The following is a 16,001-nucleotide window of genomic DNA, read 5'->3' as shown; positions in this document are numbered from 1 at the left end:
TTTCTCTCTTCCCACGGTTTTCTTAATTTTCCCCTGCTTTCCAAAAACTGAACGCTGGTCCCAATTAGTAGCAATAAAATCAGTCTTTATGTTAAAAGATTTTTTATGTTATCAAGAGCACTTGGAAAGGAAACAAGAGCTTTCATCTCTTCCATTCTCCAAGGCATTTCATACTTTTCTCCTTATAAAGAGCCCATCTCTTCTTTCTGGTCTAGTCTGCCTTCATTATTACCAGTGATTCCCAGACTTATTTGCATCAAAAACTTCCTCTAAGAATGTTATAGGTCACAAATCTCTTTCAAGCATTCCCACCTTGTATGTTTTCCTCTCTGCCTTCTCTTGAATCAGTTACTGAGAAAGCACTGTGCCTAAGTATTTTTGTTTTTAACAGGACCTTTACTACCACTGTTTTATTACAGTGCTTCTTTCTGGGTGTCTGGTCTCTACCAAATGTTGGTCTGTGCTATTGGAAAGTGACCATTCCTCCTTCTGCCATGATGGCTACAAAAATCCAGCTGCCCTCTAAGTCTGGTCTGTGTACAGACTCTCAAGGCTTCGGAAGGAGCTGTCTCTTGTCCATTGTCAGTCACAAAACAGATTATTGAGAGGGTTAATATGCTTTTTCTCCTGCTTTGAAAATTAGTATAGCTCATCTTGTGACAAACTTCTGAGGTTCAGCAAAGCTCCTCTGAGGCCAGTTTAAACTTTACTGAAGTCAATGGAAAAATGGTGGCTAGCAGTAGAATAAACTCAAAATAAGTTTCTGAAAAGTAAAATGAATAAAAACAATCATGAATAATTTTCCAGAATGGATATGAGTGTCACACATAAAAACAAAAGAAGGGAAAATCCTGAAGTACAGGATTCAAGGCAAAATCAGAGTCCTGAGCTGCAACAGAACTGAAGGAGAAGCACTTGAAATTTAGTGGTGAAAGAGTAGAAGCATGAATTAGTAGCAAAATAAGAAGATATGTAAAGAATGAAGTTTAATGTAATGTCTTTTCCTTTAGAAACTGTTTCTAGGAGAATAGATTCTAAAACCCAGCATATAGAATAATGCATAAAGGATTTAAATTTCCAGGGTCACACGTTTAAACATAATTTAAGAGTATACTTCAATGGAATTTAAATCAATGTTCATGTGGAAAATTACTAACCCTTCCCTTCTTTTCTGTTGTAAACTGAATTTATGAACGGTATCTGAGAAACATAAAACCAAATACTTAATTTCAGTTTAACACATATATTTTGTGCAATGGAAGCAAATGGATCTTTCTCTGTACTAATTACACAAAAATTGGAAGCAAATATCTCTTTCATTTACATGAAGACAGTATAGAAGTCATACAGTTTCCTAGTTTTTTCAAAGTTGGAGCAATATCATTACTTTCTCCTTCAACAGTGTCCACTGAAATAGCAGAAGGAGACCCTGAAGGTGAAGAAGATCTTGGGCCCTGTTTCACAGGAAGATTTAAGCAACAGCTCTGCCCTTAACTTCACTGTGAGCCTTAGCAAATGTAGTAACCGAGCAAGTAAAAAGATGCTGCTTATTTTGTCCATTCACACCCTGAAGTCACTGACGATTCTGAGAATAGAACTGCGGGGTTCTGATCTTAGGCACCTCTCAGAGACCTCCAAGCCACATTAGGTTGGTCATCATCTGCATTCTGCTGGACTACAGTGATGGATCCTCTGTCCACTATTTTTAGCCTTGACACACAATATTTGATTTTATGGGGAATTTCTCAAGCTGGATCCTGCTTCTCAAGAGACCAAAGTTCATGCGTACCTTTGAATACTGAGACATTCAACTGACCATAAAAATAATTTCAATGACCATAAGTATATATGTGAGTGATTTTCTGAACAACACTGTGGTGCTCATGAGCAAGATCAATCCTCAGATAAAGAAAGAACTTAAACCGCTGGAATGTGTTCTTAAAGGTACTGGTAAAAACTTCCTCAGAAAATAACAAGTGAAAATCTACCTATGCTAAAAACCAGTATCAAAAGTCTCATCAAAATCTCATTTACTTATTTCTGTAAATAACCCATAAGGATAGTCTTTGAAATTCAATATACTGTCTTTATATAATATTCTTATCCAATATATTTTATATACTCAATAAATCAATATAAATACTTAATTGATTTTTGAAATGCAAATATATATAATGAAACTAAAATGAGAAAGGAAATAAAAGTTTGAAAATACTGAAAATTATGTCCATGTACACACAGTGAAAAATAAAAGTAAGCAAAGAAACTTTGGGCTACCTATGATCTTTTGAAAGATATGCATAATAAAGGTATTCTACACATCTGATTTTGCACTTGACTGTATTTGTGTGAAACCTGTAAAGAGTTGGAGGACAGAGCCACCTGTGAGATATAGACCTGAGAGTGCAGTGAAGCTTGGGTAGCTTTTGTTCCCCTTATAGAAATCCTTTTCTTTACCCCTTGATAAAGCTGGCCAGTTCTGCTGACTATTGTGTGAGGCACTGATCACCACCTGCTCATCATTTCATGATCCTTTGATATTCATGTTTCTCAAGAAAGAGCTAAAAAGATCAGCCTCTGGGAAGCCTGCAATGCAAGAGCTGCAATTTGCTGGAGACTTACAAAGGCTATTTCCAGTACCTGGTGTGTGTTCTGATGCCATGATGATTTTTTGCCTTTTCTTTTATACCCCTGTTATACCTTTTTTACAACTTCTGTATTCTTAGTGCTTTTTGCCTACATTCTTGGACTTGTTTGTCAAGCTAAGAGACTAACCATTTTAGAAGCTTCGTAGCTAGGGATCAGTGTGCCCCAGACCCCAAGGTCCTCTCCAGAACACATTCTGTAAACCAAGATAGAACCATCCAGGGGAAGGCTCCTTGGGGAGGGGGTCTCACTTGAACCTCTCGCTGAAGAATCTTTGATAGATATGCTAATTAATAAAACCTATAATGTTATACCAGATCTTTTAGGAAAGGCATTTTGGCGAGGTGCATTTCGATGCATATGACCTGGATGTAGTACACCTAAGGATCCTTAAAATAAATACCAAGGTAAAATCCCTTTTCCCCTTCTAACCGTGTATGACTCTTGATTTTAAGATCAAGAAAAGGCATCAGTTCCAATGGGGACAGGTAGAACTTCTCCCTGGTTTAGGGGAAGAAGGGGCCTCTCATACTGCAATACAGGAATGAGGATAGGTGCCTGTGTAATGCATTCCTATAGTGATTTTAAATAAATGCCATAACAAAATATACCTGATTTTGGGATTTTTTTTCACATTTCTATTTTTGCCACTGTGGTTTGACTTGAATTAAAAGGTTTCTGCAGGGGAATTTACAGAGTGGTGTAAGTGGGTGGTATCCTGAGCAGTAAGTCAATTACTGCTCACAATTCCAAAGAACACAAGGTACCAACTGCTCCTTGATTGACTCACATATGCTTCCAAATGAAGTCAGTAGCAACTTTATCTCTTCAGGGGGAATAAACCATGCAAAAAAAGACAGAATTTGAGAAATACGAATGTATGTATTTATTTAGTGAATGTATTTCTTTGTTTTCAAAAATCAAACACAAGATAATTTCACTTTTTGCGAGCAAAGGTAAAAGAGAAAACGGGCTTTATACACACTCTGCATGCATTTCATAGCACCTTACATCTGTAGAATTGTGTATAATCCTTCTGCGTAATGAAAGTGAAAGGCATTGCTTTGACTTTGCAGTGTTGTGTTTTCAAAGGCCCGTTCTGGAAGGTTTGCTTTACTTCAGCCAATTTGGTCACACTGTGCGCAGAGCATGAGACAGTCAGCTGAGGAATGATAATAATTCTTTTCCCCCACAGAAGCCCAGAATATGCAGCCCCGTGCCAATAAGTAGCAGCTCCCAGAAAGACAGCATCCAAAGGAGGACAGCTGAACCCAGATTCCTTGCATTTAAAGCACTCAGAACTGATGCATGGTGTGAGATGGCAATATTTTCAACCCTAGCTTTCCTTGTCATGCAAAGACATTTTTGTGTTTCTAGTTTTTGTCTCTTTTGCTCTGCATTTAATTACCTGCTAAATATGTATTTTTTTCTGATGGAATTTCCTCTGGTTTTAAATGACTGAAAACCACATAGCTGTAAGAGACCCAGAATAACACATCAGCACAATATTCCATAGGCAGATGGTATGCTAGCCTGACCTTGTTTATCACTGGACCACATCCTGTGACAAGGTTTTTTTGTAATGACTGCAGCAGTCCCAGGCTTTCCACGTATGACATTCCTCCCTTCTTATTCTGATTACACAACTGTCAGGTCAGAGGGACATTTTTAACTGTTGCCTTAGTATTGTACTACCTAATTCTGCTGGAGACCTTCAAACTTTTAAAATATAGATTTCAATCAGTGAATCAAGAGATATTTTTGGAAAAAAACCACCACATTTTAATGAATGATACCACAATATTGATATAGACCTTGAAAACAGCAGAACTTTTAATAAAAGGAAGACTTTTTTTTTATTATTATTCCTTTCAGGTTAATAAAGAACTTGTTTCAACTACTTGGCTATTTGGTTTTTGTTTGAAATATATTTGGATTTTATTGTCCCAGAAGTTTCAAGCCAACTAGATCTGCAGCATGTATAAACACCTCTTTCTTATACATTAAAAATAGAAAAAGTACCTTTTATATCACATGCTTATGTTCTTTTTTCGACTGAAAAAAAAGTAGAGGTATTATTTACTACATGTAACATTCTTTTCCTGTTCAAACATCTTCAACTCAAACTATGCATACATTTCAAATTCAAATGACATATATCTTAATGTTTCTTCCTCTTATATTTTTATTAGCTTTTTTGAGTTTCAGCCTCCTCCAAAATTCTACTAAAGAAGTAGGAGTTCCAATAGAAAGTAATTTCATTTCATAAAATAATAATAATGCTTAGGGAAAAGAACATTTATCCTTCCTTCTACAAAAACTTCCTCTTCAGTTTGGCTAGTCCAGATGCTGCCCTTTAAAAAGAGAGAAGGATGAAGCTCAAAAGCTGGCAGATCTTTGCACATGGTAAGGTCAGCAGAAATTTCAGCAGACTATACTCTTTATTTTGGCAGTGCTTTGTGTGCAGACATGGCCTCAGGTGAAGTCAACACATCTGCACTTTAAAAACACAGTGTAATTTTTCATCCAATCACTAGTCTGTGTAAGTGATGGATTTTAAGCTTTGTGTCAATCCATAGTACTTTCTTTTGGCTTCAGAGTACAGATCCAACTCCCTAGGAACTGTGGTACATGAAGATTCCCTCCTCAACTTTCAGGCTGGAAATAATATGTAGAATATATTTGTTTGATAATAAAGCATGAGTCACAAAAGGGAGCTCAAAAGATGACCCTAACAGACACTATTTTGGACAAATTTTGTCAGAAATGTTTCCTATCTAATATTAGTATCAAATGCATATACTGAAAAAATATATATGCAGAGCAGAGACATCTGAATTAACAAAGTGGAGTGACAGGATGTTCAAATGCTTTTTCTATAAAATATCAGATTTTTGGGCTCCATTCTGTAGATTCTCATCTTCAGCAGACACTCAGACTTCCCGCAGACCAGAAAACCCTGCCAGTTCCAAGTCCCTTCTTCAATTGCATGGCCCTGGTCACACTGTGATTATCCTTATTCTCTCCTCATACGAAGGCACAGCAGAAAGCTGCACAAGCAGAACTCCTTGCTTTCATCTGTAGAACTGAAGTATGACATGTTATTATCTGTTTATGCAATGCTACTTCTATTTTGGTTGCTTAGTTCCTCCTATGCTAGCATCCTGCTTTCATTTTTACTTATTTTGCTAATCTTTAGCTGCTCAGGCTGAAATTTCCTGTGCTGGAGACGTGTCTCAAAATGGAAAGTTTTAGGAAAAGAGATTTAACAGTTTTTACACCGAGATTAGTAAAATTATTCAGCAATATTTTTACTTAAGACCCTATAATTATTTCAGATTTTTCACCAGAAACTTTGATTTGATAGAAACTGCTATCTTGGTATCTAATTCTTTAAGTGACAATCACCCTTTTATGTCAAAATTATTTTCTCTGTAAAGAACGCCATTCTTCACATAACTTATCTAGACTCAGTTGAGAACAGTTGTTGAATTATCCAGTGTTTACATCCCTACTCAAGCTAGTTTGTGTCAAAAGGCATCTGTCTGCATCTGGACTGTAGATGTGTTATCCTACAGACAAGATGTGCAGAATTTTACTGGACATACTGCTTGTAGGCATTATCTCGTGGTTTACATGTTTTTAATACAATGTTTAATTGTGATCCATAGGGTGTTTTTTAAGGAGAAGTGGGGCCTGGGCAGTATCTCAAGTCCATTATATATGGCACTTGGAATATTGCTAGGATTGTGCAGTGAACAAAGCTGCTCAGTGGGAAAATACTGCCTCAGTAGCAGAAGTTGACTATGCAAGATGCAAGGTTTTGCAAGAAAATAAAGCAAACTTGGAAAACTCTATCTCATATCTGCTTCAGACTTCCTACATGATGAGCAAACTCTCCCTCAAACTGCATGTTTCACAGCTGGCCATCAACTGTTCCTCATATCTGGTTGCCCTGCAAATACTTCAGGCTGTGATTTGCAGAATAGATGACCATTTTTACATGCAGGTACTGTCAGGGAGACAGCTGATCTTGAGTAACAAAACCTCTAATCATTTTACCCCCAGTCCTGTCTTGTACCTAACACAGTTTCAAGAAAAATGGTGGTTATAGAGAATTCTTAGTCAAGCTGGTTGAAAACTGCCCCAGAGAATATTAACTATGTAATAGTTTGCAAGAAAAAGCCAATTCTATCAAAACTATAACCAAGGACAAGGTTGCCATGCCCTGCCTACAACTGTGGAGAATTTCTTCTTGTTGAATAATCAATCATTAGAATATCTCCAAGTCAAATGTTACCATGCCTGAAGGAATCTGCCTACACGTCTTCCCAGTACATTAATACTTCTGGTTTACCCTTTTTGTGGCAACACTAAATTAAATTAAAGATTTTGTTTATTTAAATTATGTTTTCATGCAGTAATTTGGGTTAGAACTGTGCAAAAAATAGCTTTTAAATGAAAGTGATAAAAAACCCCTGACATTGCTCAATCAGCCATTATTATGAAAGATAAGGTCAGTATCTTTCCCATGTCGATGTCTCAAGAGAAGAAAAAAACCTACCACAACTGTAGTTTTAGAAAGGTTTTGGTTACCAGATATTCACGTTTGGTTTATATTTATGTTTTTATATTTGCATTTATATATATACACACATGATATCCATGCCATCTAGAATACTCTTTTTAAAAGTTGTGAGGCTTGTTCTTCACATGGACATGAATATATCTCAGTGCTTGGACTGCACTGAGAAAATTTTAAGGGAATATCTGCACCTCCATTCTTGTCCAGTGGTGAGAATGAGTACTACAATAGTTCAGTAGTGTGAGGAAGGTGACAGTTCCCTAACCTGACTGTATTTATGATTAAGCTAGTTCTGTTAAACAGTTCCATCTGTCATAAAAAACAGATCATCATTCTGAAGAGGTTATATGAAGTGTTTTATTAAACTGAACAGCAAAAAATTTGGATTATTCATCACACTGAACACCCAAAATGTGGGTTACAGCAAGCTCATATACATTTGGATGAAGCCATATTTTTTAAAAAACAAATTTATTTTTTTGCTTTGCTCTATCAAGAGGCATTATATAGATTTACCAATTGCCACACCATGTGTTCCAACTATATTTTACAATAAATAAACACACAATTGAGACTCCCACAATAAACTATTTTATGCTTCTTTTTAAGTGGAGCTGTTGGAATAGAAGACGTTTTTGTTAGGATAACTTACCTGTGGGACTGCAAACTGAATTTACTTTAACAACATGTCTTTAAAATGTTCTCTTACAATCTATCTGTATATTATTCTAGCCAGAATGGATTTAGAGGACAGAAATTTTTGATTGTATGAACTCATGTCCTACCTATAATGCAAAAAATTGTTATTTTAGTATATATGTAATATATAATCCACATAACTAAAGACCAGACAAGCATTTTGCTAATCTAAAAAATATTTTGTCAGTCATAAGACTTTATAGAGGAACTGAGTATTCAGAGGAACTTTGGGTTCGTTAACTGGGTGAAGGCATTACTTGCTTTTTATATAGCAGCTCAAAACCTTCAATTTGAATAGTCTTTAGGAAGAAATTCTCTACTGTGAGGGTGCTAAGACACTGGAAGAGGTTGCCCAGAGAAGTTGTGGATGCCCCATTACTGAAAGTGTTCAAGGCCAGGTTGGATGGGGTCCTCCATGGGCTGTGTGGATATGTGCTCCACCATGGCCTTCACCACAGCCTGCAGGGGACTATTTGTTCCAGTGTCTGGAGCACCTCCTGCCCCTCCTGCTCCACCGACCTTGGTGTCCACACTGATGCTTTTCATACCTCAGCCGTGCCCTGCGGTGGGTGGTTGGATCCGGCTGGAACCGGCTGTGTCCGGCTGGGGCAGCCCGGCCTCCCCTCACGGAGCCCCCGCAGTTCCCGCTGCTGGTGCTGTGGCACTGGGGCCTTCTACGGAGGTCCTGGGTTAATAAACCTCATGGGCTGCAAATTCAACCTTGACAATTTCAGATGAGAAAGCAGTCACTTTTGGAATAGGTCAAACAGTTGGCCAAAGTAATTTCTTCCCCTGAAGGGTGAGTTTGTGTTCAAGGAAAAATTAACCCGGTGGGGGGTGGTTGCAGCCGGCGGGAACCGGGTGTGTCCAGCTGGGGCCCCCCGGCCTCCCCTCACAGAGCCCCTGCAGCGCCTGCAGCTGAGCCCTTAGAACCCACCCTCAATAAAGCTCAACAAACAACTTGCATTATTTAAAAGTGAGGAGCCTAAGAAATAATAATTCAAATACCTCAATTTAATTCTTTTCAGTAGAGTTCCATCAGTATATTTCAATTCCAATGTCTCTTGAACTAGACTGATTTGCTGTGGTTTTTTATTCAAATAAAACAACACTCATGGTTTTACTACATCCTTTTTCTATTACTTACTAGAGCTTCAGGGCCTGAGAAAATTATGGTCTCTCCTAAGAACTGTAGCCTCTGTTACAAGACAACAGATCATTTTTTATTATATGCTGTTCATTTTCATTTTCAGACTGTCCTGATAGAAGACTATCTTTTTCCATTTACTGTCCTGGGGAAAAAAAATTAGGTGCCATTAGCATGAGTCCCTTTAGCAACCCTTCTGGCTAAAACTGAACTTGCTTGAAAGCAATCTCCATTTGTATGTATTCCTAAAACATTTTCACTGACTCATAAGCATCACAGGCAGTTTTACTTTGGGCTGTGAATGGAAGTAACAGCACTGAAGAGAAGCCACTGAACCCTCACACTCAGATGTGAACTCTTTCTCTCTCCACAGCACTTTGGTTCCAGGTTGAGATTGTGCCCAGATTGTGGGCATAGGGCATGAAGAGGGCTTCCACCACCTGTTTGAGACTCAATAAAAGCAATGAATTTATTGAAACTGGTTAGAAAATCTTTGCTGTGCTACTGATTTACCCCAAGTCTTCTCAAATTTGCAGCAGTGGGACATTAGTCATACTGCCGGTTTCTCTATTTCTTCAGTCCATTACAGGGGTTTTCAATCTTTTAAGGCTCTTCACTTTAGCACAAGATGTTGAGAACATATTGAGATCAGGAGTGTGTGGAATAGATGATCTACAGGTTCCTTTATTTTTATTACAGATACCTGCTGTGGAAGTTAGTTAGCTCATGTAATCCCTATTCTTCTGTTGAATCCTTAAGAGAGGCATCATCAACTGAAAGCATCTTCTGTTCACTTCCCTCTGCTGTAGTGCTACTTGGCAGTTGTCCCAACACTGACTGATTCAGGGGTCTGGGAACCAGGTAAGACAGAAAACAAAATTATGTTGTCTACCCCAAGTACACAATCCCAAGATCACTAAATTTTTGAAGGGAAATGTAAGGAAAAAGCTTTCTATTGATTTAATTCAGAGCCACAATTTTACATTTTTTGCTTCCAGTCATATTTTCAATATGATTGCCGTATGCAATTTTGAAAATAACATGTATAATGCACTTACAGTGGTCATCAGAATGGTTAAGGGTTGTTTTCCTCTTAAGCCACTATTTTGAAGCCTTTACAAATGGAAAATTATTACTTGCTTGGATCACCTTTCTTGAGGCACGTTTTCAATGCCAAGGTTATTTCTTTTCCTTGACTGAGAAAAGGTTTGATAAAATTAAATGTTTCTGGTTTAGAACTATCTGAATGGGAAAAATAACAGTTTCATGCTTTGGAAAAATGTTGAGATGCTTATTTACACTAAGTACTGTGAAATGACTTAATTTTATCTTCAAATTTGTCACTCACAGAAAAGAAATTACATTTTAAAGGAAAACTGTTTAAGGAAAAAACCATTTTGCTTGATAACAGCTTAAAGAGTAAGATGGAACAGGTCCCTCAGTTTCTAAAAGAAACCAGATATTCTTTATTGACATTAAATGAATGTGAATATATATGCCTTAAATCAAGTTCTTTATATTATGTATTGTTTTGCTGTCAATTTTCCTGTTATATAACTTTACAGCTACTCATTATATAGAAGGCAGAGCTAATAAAAAATAAATGATTTTGAGGTTATCTTTTTTCTTCTTATAATAACTTGTCTTTTGTTGCATATAACTATACTATGCCTAAAACATTCACGTTGAAAAGGCCTCACCCATCCCCAGAACGTAATCTTGTCCCTGTCCTAAATAGTGACAATTATCATTTAATTATGTAGTATACCTTATTACAACTGTTACAACAAATTAATAAAGCTATCAGTTGCAACAGCTCTCTCTGTTATAGCACTTCCTAGTTTCTGAGTTTTTTTACTTTGTACTTCTGTCATCCTTTTACGAATCTGCTATGTTATATGCTTAATCTGACTAGACATTAGAATTGCAAAGCTGCTATAAATTTTCTTTAGATTGCTTTTTTGCATAGTACTTTTTAGTTCATAGAGGTCCCTGCTGTATAGAAAACCTGAAAATGTGGCCTGGAACCATGTGGTAAGTTACTTCAGCTAAAAGTTCTCATACTGGAAGTATGTGATAAAAATAACAGTAAGATTAGAAATGGTTTGGATAATATAGTTTTAACATCTCAGCTTTGCATTGCTTATACATGCACTAAGCATCTCATCTTTCCCTGTTTGAAGATCCTAATTCCACTTTGTATGACCAACCTACATCACACTTTTTTCAGGCTTCCTATTTTTAATGGAATAGTATCTTAATCCTGCCTTAATTCTTCAAAGTTTTTTCTTCTCTTTGAAATTCCTTTCAAATTATGCATTTCAACCTCTGCCACACAGACATATCTTTCTATCTGAACTTACTTTCAAGTGACAAAAACATGGAACTGAAATTCCATCCCCTTAAAGTCAGTAGAAGATTTGCCATTGCTATTAGTGACTACACAGGGTTCATCTGTAATGCATGCAGAGGAAAAATAAACAGCTTCATGAGACTTTTGGAAACCTTCTTCCATCTTGCATAATGTCACCTATCTCCATGCCAAGCCACGTCTCATTTACCAAGATAAGACTAGCACAGTTTTAGCACTAAGTATATAATGGATTTCAAGTTTCAGAGAAGCAGTGTTGCTTAATTCTGCCAGTAAAGTACCTTATCCATCTGTTATACATTTTATAAAGATATGAAATGACTGTTCCATACATACCACATGTTCCTTACAAATATATAATTCCACATTTAAATGCAAAACTTCAGGGAGAGAAAAACAAGTTCAGACTTTGGTTTTGATCACTGAGATTTTTCTACTGAAATGACTTTGATAAGAGTGAATTGCTTTTCTCTGAGGGAAGTATAATTTTCTGCAGTATGCTTTGACTTGGAAATAGTGGAAAAAACCAAAAGAATAAAAAAAGAATAATTTTAGTTTATCCAAGGACCATATTCAGCAAAGCAGTTAATCACATGCTAACAATGAAAACATAAAAATAATGGGCAGACATTCATAAAGTTTGGTATACTCAGAAATACTTTGGTGAACAAGGGGCACAGTGTAATTATAGCCTATATTAATTTATACACAGGTTATTATGGACAAAGAAAATGTCCTATGATGGGAGTTATTAGTCCATGTCTGTTGCAATAGAAAGTTGGCAACAGACTTAGGGCTGTAATAATAGCCATGAAATATACAGTTAGGCTCCAGTTTTGAAGTGCATTCAAATAAAGCAATTCCCAGTGGAGAAAATTGTGAGTAATTTTTCTGGTACCCATCTGTCAAAGGTACTGTTGCACTATTCCCAAAGAGATTATCACTTCTGTGTAAATGACAGTATCCACATTGTAATCACTTATTTTCCTATTTATTTCCTTTTTTATGGAAAAGACACATATGATATCCTGATAGCTGTATTAAGTTTTAATTACATGACCATTATCTGTGTTTTTAAATCATCTCCAAGTTTTGTTGTATCAAAACATTTTTATTGATGTAATTCAACTAAGACTCACTATAACAAGCTTTTTCAGGGGAATAAACCTAATACCAGGCTAAGGTGCTTCTTGAACTCTAGAGAATTTTCTGTAAATGAAACTCTATTGTGGAGCTATTTTATTGATATGATTATCACCTTATTTTCCTTGGCAAATTCATGCTTTATCCTCGTAAAGAATTTGTTAATCCTGTGAAACTCTCATTAAAGCCAAAAAATCAATAGTGTTTAAGAAATTCTGAATAGATTCTTAAAAAGTCCCAAGGAAACCAAAGTCTGTTGCTGACAGAAAGGTTCAACTTTTTTCCCTTTAGCTGGGCCTAAAGGCAGTCAAGCCAGGTTCTCTAGTTGATATGAAACCTTCTGATACTGTAGAAATGCTTGAATGCATAGGAAGACTGTTTAAACAGTTTTGTTTTACTGCACTGACGTTAGCAAAGTCCTTTTGATGTAAGGCGAAGTGCAATGAACTTCAGTCACAGGCAAGCAAAATACACCAGAAAATGTGCCATGTAAACACCAGCACGGAAGTGTTGATGCATTAAACAATAGTTTTTCAGTTAGTATCTTTGGGCTTTAACTCAGCTTTTGGAAGAGGCTGGACCTAAATCACTGAAATTCTGTTGACTATGGCCAATTTTTGTGCCAGTTTAATAACTGTCTATAGGACTATGTTAGACAGTTTGTTTAAATGGGATATTCAGGAACCACTAGATCTTTTTGTATTTCATCAAACAAATTCTGTTTAAATACTATGAATAAAATTGTTGATCCTCTTTCACTCACTCTTTTTTCTGAGTAAAATATGTGTGTATTTTAAGGTGCCCAGTCTTTCAGAGGCTCTCAGCCTGAGACAGCAGGAAGCTGGGTATCAAAACCATGAGCCCTATGAAATCTCTACTAATAACAGGAATTTAAAGCAAGTTAAGGTAAGCAGGGAATATTCATGCCACACAGTATTTAGGGACTTCATGTAACGCCCTGGATTCTGTGTATAGCCAGAACACAAAGCAGGATGCAAACTCTTGCTTTTTCACATTAGTGGCCTAGTTCCTAACTTCAGCTGTGTAATCTTACACCCTCAAAGCACTAAACAATCTTAAGTGTAAGTACTACAGCAACTTCCACAAGTAAAGAAATGTTTTGAAGGTATTAGAATAACCAGTGTTGCAGGTATCAGAATCACCTCTCTGATGGGTAGCTCACCAAACTTTGCACACAAGTTATTAGAAGGGGCTGGGGCTTTTAAAATCTGTATTATTACTGCTCTTAGAATTTGCTTTTCTGTGTCATTTTTCATACCTAATAATCTAATGTGAAAATTCCAGTTTGACTTTTCAAATGTCCTTTATATTTTTTTTAACAGTTCTTCTGAAAGACTACTATGACAGCAGTTCAATAATGAGGTTAACCAGACATGGAAAGAAGGTTTTCAAAAGATAAGAGAATCATCTTGGATTTTTCATGGAAGATCTATGTAGTCAGATGAAGCAGAAAAGGAAGAAAAAGAAAACCGCTGATCCTAGAACTTGGTACTAGAGTACCAGGGAAATATTTTGCATTTTAATTCACATTTCAGAGTAATGGAATCTGCTGCAGCCACATATAAAGCAGACCTGAGGAATAAGAGGATAAGATTTCAGTATTCTCTCATGCTGTTTCATTGTGTGATATTAACAGTAGATAACATAAAAATGTACTGTTTTTATGAGCCTAGCAGGTACTATAGGTGTTCTGGTTAGATACGTACCAAAATGTGTATTTTAGTATATCATAGAAGCTATAGCAAATGGCATTTTAAATAGAGATATTTAGGAATCACAAATGCATTTCAAATCATATTTTCAACATCAAAAATAGGTGGAAGTTCAATGAAGCCTATAGGATTTGAAAGTCTTAGAAGATAAAGCTGAGTATTGTGGAACTTGTAATGGTCTCTTAAATAAAATTCTGTTAAACATTTCTAGTCATCTAAGTTTTGAGATTTATTTAATAATATTCCTCTGAAGTTATCTGCATTTTGTGGTGACCTTTTATCTTTCTTCTAGAGTATTTCTGCATCTACTCACAAAGACCTTTATTTACATATTCCCCATGGAGCTGGATCACTGCTGCATGCACTGTCTCCTCACACTAAGTAATTGCAGCTTTAAAATGTTTACTTTTGTGTGGGTGGTAGTGAAATGTATAATTGAAGGTTTCTTTTTAGCAGATGTTCTCTTGCTTTATAGCAAGGACAATAAAAATTTGAGGCTCTCCAATGCCATCTAAATATCCTGGAATTCAATTTAAAGCTTTTTTGGTTGAACTATTATACTTAGTTACTTCAATCAACAAATAATAATAAAAGAATCCTACCACTTGCTAAATTTCTAATACAGCAACACCTGCTTTAATGGATTAGGATATTAGGATCATCCATTTGCAAATGCATCTGAGCAGGAGCTGCTGCCTGCTAGTGAAAAGTTCTGCGGTTTGTTTCTAAAAACAGGGATAAGACTTAGAAGATCTGGATTTTGGTCACTTTGATGGACTTTGTACAGTCCATATTGGAGGTGTCATGTCTATGTGTGTTACTGGAAAATAATTAAACTCTTACTATCAAACCCATCCATAGGTAAGAACTATATGCCAGAACATACAACAAAAGGAAAACTGAGCCACAAACAAGTTTTAGTCATATCATCTTGATACCAGACCAAATAAAGCAATAGATGCAGGAGGATCTTGGTGCAGCTTTAGTGAATTCCTATTTGACATGATATTGTGGAAAAAGTTGATGAACTGTTCTAGGACAGGGTAATAGAGGAACATAATGTTATCCCCTGTACTCAGCACTGCTGAGGCCACACCTCAAGTCCTGTGTCCAGTTCTGGGCCCATCAGTTCAGGAAGGACATTTTGGTGCTTGAGTGAGTCCAGAGAAGAGCAATGGAACTGATGAAGGGTCTGGAACACAAGTCCTGTGAGGAGCAGCTGAAGGACCTGGGGTTTAGCCTGGAGAAAATGAGGCTCAGGGGAGACTGTGTTGTTCTCTACAACTGCCTGAAAGGGGGCTGTAGCCAGGTGGGGTTCAGTGTCTTATTCCAGGCAACCAGAGACAAGACAAGAGGACTCAGTCCTAAGCTGTGTCAGGGAGGTTTATGTTGGACATCAGGAAGAAATTCTTCACACAAAGGGTGATTAGATATTGGAGTGGCCTGCCAAAGTAGGTGATGGCATCACCAGACATAGTGCCATGGTCTAGTTGATATGGTGGTGTTCAGTCATAGGTTGGACTCAACAGAGTTCTTTTCCAACCTAGTTGATTCTGTGTTTCTGTGATGTGGGATGCATCAGTCTCAGCTTCATTCTGTCACCTGTGTTGAAGTATACACAGCCTGAGGCTGCTCAGAGCCACAATTCATACTAGCTTGAACAGCTTTGTTACTGGG

The 16,001-nt window shown here is 36.8% G+C and overlaps 1 long non-coding RNA gene across 1 annotated transcript; it reads left to right on the top strand.

Moving 5' to 3' along the window:
• Nucleotides 1–5,496: 5,496 nt before the first annotated feature.
• On the top strand, nucleotides 5,497–15,762 carry LOC108447920. The gene is made up of 3 exons (XR_001863619.1): nucleotides 5,497–5,507; nucleotides 6,331–6,335; nucleotides 15,680–15,762. It is a non-coding gene; the product is annotated as an uncharacterized LOC108447920 (long non-coding RNA).
• The last annotated feature ends 239 nt before the right edge of the window (nucleotides 15,763–16,001 follow it).

Source organism: Corvus brachyrhynchos, unplaced genomic scaffold, assembly GCF_000691975.1.
Source record: "Corvus brachyrhynchos isolate BGI_N302 unplaced genomic scaffold, ASM69197v1 scaffold136, whole genome shotgun sequence".
Lineage (NCBI taxonomy): Eukaryota > Metazoa > Chordata > Aves > Passeriformes > Corvidae > Corvus > Corvus brachyrhynchos.
The sequence above is the reverse complement of the archived record's forward strand: the minus strand, read 5'-3'. Positions and strand labels throughout refer to the sequence as shown.